At 39.2% G+C, this 10,499-nt stretch overlaps 1 pseudogene; it reads right to left on the reverse strand.

The window, feature by feature from the left end:
- Positions 1–805: 805 nt before the first annotated feature.
- On the reverse strand, positions 806–2,395 carry LOC148199979 (plant-specific TFIIB-related protein PTF2 pseudogene; annotated as a pseudogene).
- Positions 2,396–10,499: the final 8,104 nt, after the last annotated feature.

Consider the following 10,499-nt stretch of genomic DNA (forward strand, 5'->3'; position numbering starts at 1 on the left):
TAGCCTAAGTTAGATTCAATTTTATGACCCAAAAGAGTAAAACAGAATTACAAAGACAACAAAATAAGTAATTATAAACTACAGTCTCTCCAGTTGAGTGTGCAAAGTTCATTGCATTAGTCAAGAAAATGGCACATACAAATATAGAATTTAAAACTAAAATACAAATACCTTATATAGATATATGTAGCTACAGTTTCGGACAATCATTCCAAATTCGTGGGAACCACAAGCATTTACGGTCACAGCCACTGATAAACAGACCAGCTTAAAAACAAATCTTCCCAAACCCTACTGTGAAAATGGAATTCTATTGAATCACTTAGTTAATACACCCTTCTCCTTAATCCTATATTTATAGGATTAAGTGAATGGAACACCTCACACACACTCATATACAGCATATACACACTCACAGCTCACATACACTTAAACACAACTTAAACACAATAACCAATAATTCTAACATCTACAATTGGTTAAAAATGAATATTCCAAAACTCTATCATCACCAAAAACAAGCTGTAACTAAAATTTGAACAGCAATATAGTAAAAGCAGAACCAAAATAAGATGTATATAGAATCATCATTGTATCCAGATATCATGTATGTACATTAAGGTCCCTGAATTGTTAAAAGGTAACAAACAAAATTGCCATCATCATTCATACAAAAAAGATGTTCGTACAAAACTTGCGGCAACAAAAAATCTGCTCTAGATGGTTGTCTTGGACAAAATATTAATTGACAATTACGATAAATTTATCTGAAATTTCTCACAGAATGCCTCTATATATGAACCTCTTATACAATGCCAGAGTTGAACACATGTAGATCCAGTAAGGTATTGTAATGCCCCTTCTCAATTTCTTCATCTTTTACTTGATGAAGAACAAGGGTCTCAATAATGAGGTCTTCCCAATCAACATCGTCCACTACCATTCCTTTTCTCTTCCTCCTTCTTTCAGGACAAGAGCTATCTAAAGGGATAGAAACATCACCTAGATTAGCATCTACTGGATGCATAATTCGTTTTATCCGCAACTTTGCAGCATTGATTTTCTCCTTCCTCATTTTACATTTCAATTGACCATTGACAAACGATGGCGGCATTGTATCCACACCAACATCCTTCTCCATTAGTTCTTTAAGCATAAGCTTCTTACTCAATTCAGATTTTCCATCCCACCACTCCCTACACTCTAGAATATCAAATTGAAAAATAATCCTTTTCCGAGCATTCCCACTCCCTCGGAATGGCTCAGCACAACGATTTTGATATAAAAACTTCTTATACATCACAGACAAGCATTGAGTGGAAATCTGCATTCTGTCAGCATCCCTTTTACTCTCCAACGAAAAATATTGTAAATCCTTACGCGAAGTCACGCCATCAACGCCGTATTCAAATTCATTATCATGTCTCAAGCATTCAGCAACCACATCCTCCAAGTCTACCGCAGCTCGATCAAGACCCTTCCTCTTCTCCTGAGTCTCCCCAGGATTCAACATAACCTTCCTCTCCATATACCGAATCACCAAAGGCGCATTCTTAACAATGTTTTTAACAGTAACATCCTTACCCCAAGGGAACACCTGCGCAGCCTTCACAAGTGTCTCAAGCAACTCCTTATATCTTAGCCTACAAGTTGAAACCGTAGCATGAACTTCCTTAGCCAATTCCTCCATCACCACCACGACCCCATTCAACTCCGCCACAAACACCAAGACCGCCACCACCAGCGGAAGGGGGCGGCGGCCGGTGCTCAAAAACCACTTCACCGCACATTGAATCAAAAACACCCCCTGTTTCCGCATCTTCTCAATCACACCGCTCTCAACAGAGGAAAAAACACTCGAATTTTTAATTATTCTTTCCAACGAATGCACAATGTCAAACTCCAGAAAATCATGTCTCAGATCCAAAAAATCAACAACACGCTGAATCATCTTACCGATTTCATAGATGTCGCACCCCACCGTGGAGGAAATCTGCGCCATGGGCAAGGGTCGGTCCTCCCTCCGCATGACAACATACGCGCAAGCGCCAATGAGCACGCGAAACCACTCACCCTGGCCAAACTCACCATCGGTTATGGTGTACACCATGCTCCTAACGTCGCTGTTCTTGGAAGATAACCCTAGACTGTAGGTTACTTCCTCGATGATGCTTTTTGCAGTAAAGTGTTTCCTCTCTCTATAAGAGTATACGCTGCCGGAACCGACGGTGCCCACATGGATGAAAGTACCCTGGGGACCATCGATGCCGCCGATTTGGGCTTCAAATTGGTCGAATTGCTGAATGCAACCGCAAGAAGAACATATTAACGCACCAGACTCATTGTCGCGGAGGAATGAGGTTTTGTCACAATAGCTGCAAGAAGAAGGAGACATGAAACCCCTCGTTCCAAAGAGTTTACAAATTTAATTAAATTAAGTAATATATAAGCCCTTTTCAATCTAGCAAAGTTATTTATAAACAACATATTGTCTTTAAAACTTAATTATATTTTATTTAATTAATGTAAAAAATAACATTATTCAAGCTATTAAAAATGTACTTTATAAATATAATTCTATTCAAGATGATTATTATATATAATTTATCAATAAATTAATATTTTATACACAAATATTATATTATTATATGATAAATAATATTATAATAGTATAGTGTAACATCCCAAAATACAGTAATAACCATAAATCAGAATTAATTACATTTAACAGTAAAATAATGCAGTCTTTACACTAAGATACGAGGTTCAAAAGCCGAACGGCTTGAAGTACAGAACTAAAATACACAAAGCGAAAACAGTGAAGCTTTAGAACGAACGGCTTTACAAAAACATAATTAGCCAAACGTCAAAATAAAAGCTAACATCTAAACTTCTAATATGAACGAGTGTTCTAAGGCTCGGCTTTAACTTCCACTTCCACCAGATTTTCTTCTTCAATAAACTCCTCCAAAGTGGCCTCGCCTTCTGCTCACGTCCACACGGATGATCATTGCAACGACAGGACGAACGTACATAGGCAATAGACAACACAAGGAAAACGAAAGGGTAAGCTTATGTAATTTAATTCATACATCAACATATACATTTAACATTTCAATTTACACACAATATGTAACTTAACATATAACATCATAAGAAATATATAACTAGACAGACTGTATGAATCTGTGTAGCTACAGGCGTCCTTGCACCCGAGTGGTGTAGTAACTGGGATACACTCAACAGGTGCCACTCGAGGTTAGTCCTATCCAAAGTACCCCTAAGGAATAGAACCTCCTGTCGTTCCCACACATGACCTACCCCCTCTACGTGAGGATGAGTACTCACGGAACATCAGGATGGACCAGCCAGCATTAGCATGCCCACAGTCATACTTTACCAAATTCCATATTCAATATACATATGAGTCGTTCCTCCCTGGAACGCTCGTCCAAAATCCATCATCATATAATCACTCAAAATAAGGTTCACACTTTAGAATCTTACACTTTATCATCATTTTCATATTTAGTTTTAAGGGCATAAAATAACGAACGTTCAGCCCTCTGAAGAATGAGGACGAACGTTAAGAAGACGGACTAGAAGAACTAAGAAATCTGTTACGGACGTTACTTTCTATGCAGTCAGTTAAATGAACTAACTCGTTTAGATGTACACTGGTACTTAAAGAAAATTTCATTATGAAGACCTTAGACCAGATCCAATGTAAGAAGGAGAGCCAAGAATATTTAGAAATGTCACTGTAGTAATTCGCATACGGAAGACCGATGCTAGTAAATGAACGAACGTGAGGAGAGGAAATTATTATTATAATTGAACGAACGCTATTCTATCAAAGTGGGGTATTCAATAATACGAGCGCTTGGTATAAGACCGAGCACTACTTAGGACGAACGCTAGGTAGATGACCGAGCACCAATTAGGATGAACGCTTCGTATAAGACCGAGAGCTCATTAGAACGAACGCTAGGTATACGACCGAGCGCTGCTTATGACGAACGCTAGGTATAAGACCGAGCGTTACTGATTTTAAAGTATAAAGGTATTCGTATACCGCTAAGCTGAACCGAGCGCTCAAACATAGCATTTCACAGGAGGACGCTCGTTCTCGATCAGAGTTCTTTCCGAATGAAAGAATTCCATTTTAAGACGTTTACTAGAAAATCGAACGGTATAAGACCGTTCGACGACGAGCGTACATTATCAAGGTAAGAAATATCATATTCAGATTTTTCATCTATTCTAACTCAACATTTCTCATACGATTCATAATCTTATAATTTCATATTCATCATTAATTCACATACTTTATAGAACTCATATTAACAACTCATACTCTACAATAATCATCCATTTTTCCAATTCATACGTATCAACCAACGCATACCATATTCATTCTTCATAACAGCGATCATTCATACATAATCAATCAGCATATATCTCATGCATTCAGTCAATAACGAACGCTCATACAACATCCAAGTATTAATTAAATTAAATAAGCTTCCCTTACCTCTAGTGTAGACAGACGTCCTACTAACTGAAATTGGTTTGCCAAAGAACTAAAGTCTCCTTCTACCCTTAACAGCTCAACTACTCTACGAACCAGATCAAACAACAGTTCAGCAAAGGTTCAGAAATTAAACTGAGGACTCATGAAACCAGAACTTGGTTTGCATGCTGGCCAGAACGAACGGTTAAGAAGTAGAAGACTTACCAGTATCAGAACGTTGAAGCGATCGATTCAAAACAAAGCTTACGACACCAGGAATGGTTCTACGGTTTCTGAAACGGGATAGGAGGAAAGGAGAATGAGTTATAGTAGAGAGAAGATGGAGGTTTTCTAGAGAAAAGGTGGAGAAAATGAGAAGTCAGTTCTTAGGAAGAAGAAGGGTGCATGCAGAGAATGGGAAGGAGTGTTTTAGAAAAATCATTTCCTCTCCCAATGTCAAATGGACGTACTCTCACATGCGAGCACCTGTCTTCCACTACTGATTTCAGAATGTTCCAATTGTGACACTTGGCAGTGGTGCATCAGATTAGTGAGTGGATTTTAATGGTACTGAGCAGTGACGTGGTTGCATTAATTGTGATTTGACAAAGGGTTTGCAGTGTTAATTTTCCAAGATCTTACATATAGTATTGATATAATTATTCTATTTTATAAAATTAAAATTTTATATAATTATATGATATTTATAATTACTATAATTATACATATTTATATAAAATAAAATATAATATAATATAAATATGTGGGTTTAATTTAAATATGGAAAATGATACTTGAACAACCTCTTTTGACAACATTTAGACATGGGACAGGTGTCTAAATGGAAGTGGTCCACGTGGAAAATCAAAAAGCAAATGAAATATGACGTGGAAAGGGAGTGGGCAGGGTTTTCAAGTTGCGTTTCAAATTTCAAATTCATTTGGAAGAATTGTAGAGAGAGAAGCGCGAAGGTTGAGAGGGAGAGTGTGACTTGGAGAGAGAGGCCGAGAGAGTTTGAGAAAGGGAGTTCGAGAGAGAGAGAGGTCCGACGGAGTGCTTGCAGGGGTGCCGTCGGACAACGTTGAAGGCCGTGTTGGAGCTATTCAACCCCTCCAGCCGGTTCCGATTCACGGCCGCCGCAGCTCCGACGTTGGCCAACGAAGCGAAGACGACATCGTCTTCCGTCCGGCCCAGCGAACTAGGGGCGCGTTCAAGGTCTCGCTTCGTCCCACCTGCTTCCGTCCCTGTCCCGGAGCATCGCCGGAGTGCCGCCGAAGTGTCGACTGTTCGGTGGACAAAAAAGAGGGGTTTAGGTTTAGGTTTCTTTCCCATTTGGGGAGGTTTTGGTTTTGGTTTCTTTCCCATTTTCATGTATTGAACTCAGTTTCTTTGAAATTTTCTAGTTGAATCTGTTTCTCCACTCAAGTTTCTTATTCATTTTACGCTTTGACTGTTCATTATGCTGCAAGTTTTACTGTTCATCATCTCTTTCACGCTGTCATGGTAGGATTTTATTGTTCATGCTTGCTTTCAGTCGCTGGTTCCATTCAAGTTTGTGTTTCTGGGTTTGCGTTTTATGCTTAAGCTTAATTTGTGCATGAACGTTCGGTCATACTAGGCGTTTTATGTTTCCATTCAAATTTTGATGTTTCAGTCTAAGCGTTCAGTTTTGATGTTTTAGACTGAGCGTTAGATTTTGGTGTTTTAGTGATTTAATATATTTATTTTATTGTATTTTCCTAATAAAAAGAAAAAAATAAAAAATATATATATATATAAAAAAATAAACAAAAAACAACGTTCTTCCTCGACCGTGCGCGTTCAGCTCCTTCCCCTCGAATGAAACCGTTCGTCCTCTGTTGCAATGTCTCAGACCGTTCGTCCTCGTTCGGCTCCTCCCCTGCATGCTCAACCGATCGTTATTTATTGACCAATATCTTCACCGTTCGATAAGATGTTAATCTGGTACCGTTCGGTCAAACCTGTTAACGTTCGTTTCGGAAGTTCAATTTATATCGTACGGTTAAGTGAGATTTTAGATACCGTTCGATCAAGCTTTGATTTATGCGGTTAAGTGTTGATGCGGTATTGGTCGGTCATGTGTTAAGTTTTGACCATTCGACCATGATTCTAGACGATCGTCAAGAATGCTATGTGTTCGACCAAGACTCAAAACGTTCGTCCTAGTTGTGTCAGAGAGCTTTAACTTTCGATCTTGGTTCTGTTTTAATGTTTGTGAGCGTTCGTTCTTAATTTCGATTCTTAGGTTTGAATTTTAAGCGTCCGGTTTTGTGTTCTCAGGTAACGAGCGTTAGCGTTCGATCTTGGCATGTGTTAGTGATTGTTTGCGTTCGACCTGGATCGGAGTGTACCTTTTGAACGTTCGGTCTGTGTGTGAGTGAGTGTTAGAGCGTTCGATCGTGTAATGTGAACGGTCGTTCGTTTTCGGTAGCGTTTCCCGTATTGCCCGAACGTCCAAAAAGTAGTGGTGTCTGAACACTAACCGCGTTCGGTCGTGTAATGTGAACGGTCGTTCGTTTTCGGTAGCGAACGCTCAGTCTAAAACATCAAAACCGAACGCTCAGTCTAAAACACCAAAACGAACGCTTAGGCTGAAACATCAAAATTTGAATGGAACCATAAAACGCGTAGTATGACCGAACGTTCATGCACAAATTAAACTTAAGCATAAAACGCAAACCTAGAAACACAAACTTGAATGGAACCAGCGACTGAAAGCAAGCATGAACAATAAAATCCTACCATGGCAGCGTGAAAGAGATCATGAACAGTAAAACTTGCAGCACAATGAACAGTTAAAGCGTTAAATGAATAAGAAACTTGAGTGGAGAAACAGATTCAACTAGAAAATTTCAAAGAGACTGAGTTCAATACATGAAAATGGGAAAGAAACCAAACCCTAAACCTCCTCAAATGGGAAAGAAACCTAAACCTAAACCCCTCTTTTTCGTCCACCGAACAGTCGACACTCCGGCGGCACTCCGGCGATGCTCCGGCGGTGAATGCAAAGGTCCGGCACAGGGAGGGAAGCAGGTGGGACGAATCGAGACTCAGAACGCGCCCCTAGTTCGCTGGGTCGGAGGGAAGACGATGTCGCCTTCGTTTCGTTGGCCAATGTCGGAGCTGCGGCGGCCGTGAATCGGAACCGGCTGGAGGGGTTGAATAGCTCCGACACGGCCTTCAACGTTGTCCGGCGGCACTCCGGCAAGCACTCCGTCGGACCTCGACCTCTCTCTCGCTCGAACCCCCTTTCTCCAACTCTCTCGGCCTCTCTCTGTCTAGGTCACAACCTCCCTCTTAATGTTCGCGCTTCTCTCTCTACAATGTTCGAAATGAATTTCAAATTTCAAACACAACTTCTAAACCTGCTCGCCGCTTGTCACGTCAGATTTCGAATGCTTTTTCATTAAAAACGTGGACCGCTCACATTTAGACACGTGTCCCGTGTCTAAATGTTGTCAAATGAAGTTGTTTAAGTATCATTTTCCTTTAAATATATATCTGTGTGTGTTTCAGCTAAGAAGACTAGGAAGTAGATAAGAAGACTAGGAAGTAGATTAACGAGAAGATGTTCCACATTGTTCACTCCCTCCCCTTAAAGCACCTCTCACTACCCTTCCACTCTTTTGTTCCTCGCATATTCATTGTTCCTTTGAACAGGAACTTTTCTTTTCATTTTTCCAACTTCACTCTCTGTCAGATGCAACCACTCCAACATCGTGGAACCCTTCCCACCACTGCCTCAATATCCTTCGGGTTTACTCTTCAACTTAACTCCAAAATTTATCATTTTTCTTTGAAAACTCGGAGTGGAATAATGGGTGTTTGTGTTTTCAGTTGCAGAATTGCCGCAAAGGGTGTATGCAGATTACTCTATTTATACAGCGAAGGGTGTGCTCACCTTGACTCCTAAACCTCCGGAATTTGAATCAAAAGCTGTATGCTCTGATATCTGAGTTTCTGGTGTTTTGTGTCTTTTAACGTGAGTGAGTGAAATGCTTAGTTATGGCAGAAGGCTTTGGTGTTTGTTTTTGCAGTCTGGGGCGTTTGGGGTGTCTAGGGAAGGTTATATGTTGCTCCAGTTTGCTCCTTTGGTTGGTACTGAAGAATCCATATATGATTGGAACCAAAAGCAGGTAACTTAAGATTCTTCTATTGAGTCTAATAGTTAGGTAACTGGCATGGTTTTCGTGTCTTTGTAAAAACAATATTATAATTAAGTTACTGAAATTTTTGGTTAGTCCACTTTTTAGGTTCCTTAACTATGGTAAGATAAAGTTGAGATAAATAAAAGAGACTATATTTAAGATTGAACTGAGAGAGCTTGAAAACTCTCCTCGTATGATCTCATATTTATATTGATAGTATTATGATACAATGTGTATAGGGACGGTGAAAGATCAATCATACATACTTAGGTACGAAGATAACTACAGTACTGGTATTTTCCCAATACAACTACTTCCTAATGCTTATTCCAATAGAGTCTTTGCAGGAAGAACTACAACAAGTTAGGGAGCATTATGTTTGTCAATGGATTTTGGATGTCGACAACGTGCGGAGGAATCAAGTGTTGGAAGATTTAGGCATGTTGTAGAATGTTGGGGATTAATGATGTTTGAACACTTGTTGATACATTTGATATTTATGTATTGGTTGCACATCCAATCTGAATTTTGAAAATTTTGAGAAATATATTTGATAGTTCAAATTAAGTTATTTGAAGTTATTTGACTTTCATGTGCAAAACGTTTTATCCAAGTACGTACTGGTCCTGTGTGTGCAAAGAGTTATACCAAAGTAACCACTTATTTAGCCTTTGGTAACAGTTCTGGTCCTGCAGCTGGAGCGTTACCAATTGAGGTTGGAGTGGGACGAATTTCTTAATAAATTGACAAATCATTGTATCGAAATCAATGACAAACACAACCAATGAGGGAGAAGACATTAGGCACCCCTGAATGAGTGTGGTGAACCAAGTTTGCATTTGTGTGGAAAAAGTTCAACCTAAGTACCCACTTATTTAACCATTGGTACCAGTTGTGGTCGTGCAGCTGGAGCGTTAGCAATTGACCTTGGAGTGGAACGAATTTGTTAATACATTCCCAAATAATTGTTTCAAAATTAATGACAAATACAACACATGACCTAGACGACATTAGGCATCCCTAAATGACTGTGGTGTATGAAGTTGGCCTTTGTGTGCAAAAAGTTATATCTAAGTACCCACTTATTTACCCTTTGGTACCCGTTCTGGTTGTGCAGGTGGAGCGTTAGCAATTGAGCTTCCAGTGACACGAATTTGGTAATAAATTAAGAAATAATTGTTTCCAAATTAATGACAAACACAACGAATGATATGTGAGGACATTAGGCACCCCTAAATGGTTGTGGTGTACGAAGTTCGCATGTCTGTGCAAAAAGTTAAACCTAAGTACCCACTTATTTAGCCATTGATACCAGTGGAGATTATTAAATAATTGTTTGGAAATTACTTAGAAGTCCAACACATTAGCCAAAATTAATTGTAACAGCATGACGGAAAACAGAATGTGCGTAAATGTTTAAGAAGAAAACGTTCGCATCAGGGACTAACAAGTTTCCTTAGTATGTCGTCTATTTCGTTCGATGAAGTTGGGTTTTGTGGGATGATTTAGACGAACGACTTGGTTGTTGGGTATGTTGTCCTTGCATACAGGCCTTGAAGATATGAATTGAGCTCAATTTGTTTGAGATGAACGATGTCGGATGGATCCAATAGCAAATGTTGAAACCAAAGCAAGGCTAGGTAAGGTGGGTGACCATGATGTCGAACGTAAATTATGGTTATTCTTTTCTTTCAATTGTGAATAGGTAACCTTCATTGATATTAAAATAAGTGCATACAGTACGTAACAAAACATAACTAATATTTATGTTAACTAATGCTTCAAATACAAACATAACGTTAATTTGTAAACGCTCA

Source organism: Vigna umbellata, chromosome 4, assembly GCF_029865625.1.
Source record: "Vigna umbellata cultivar VRB3 chromosome 4, Vumbellata_1.0, whole genome shotgun sequence".
NCBI classification, from domain to species: domain Eukaryota; kingdom Viridiplantae; phylum Streptophyta; class Magnoliopsida; order Fabales; family Fabaceae; genus Vigna; species Vigna umbellata.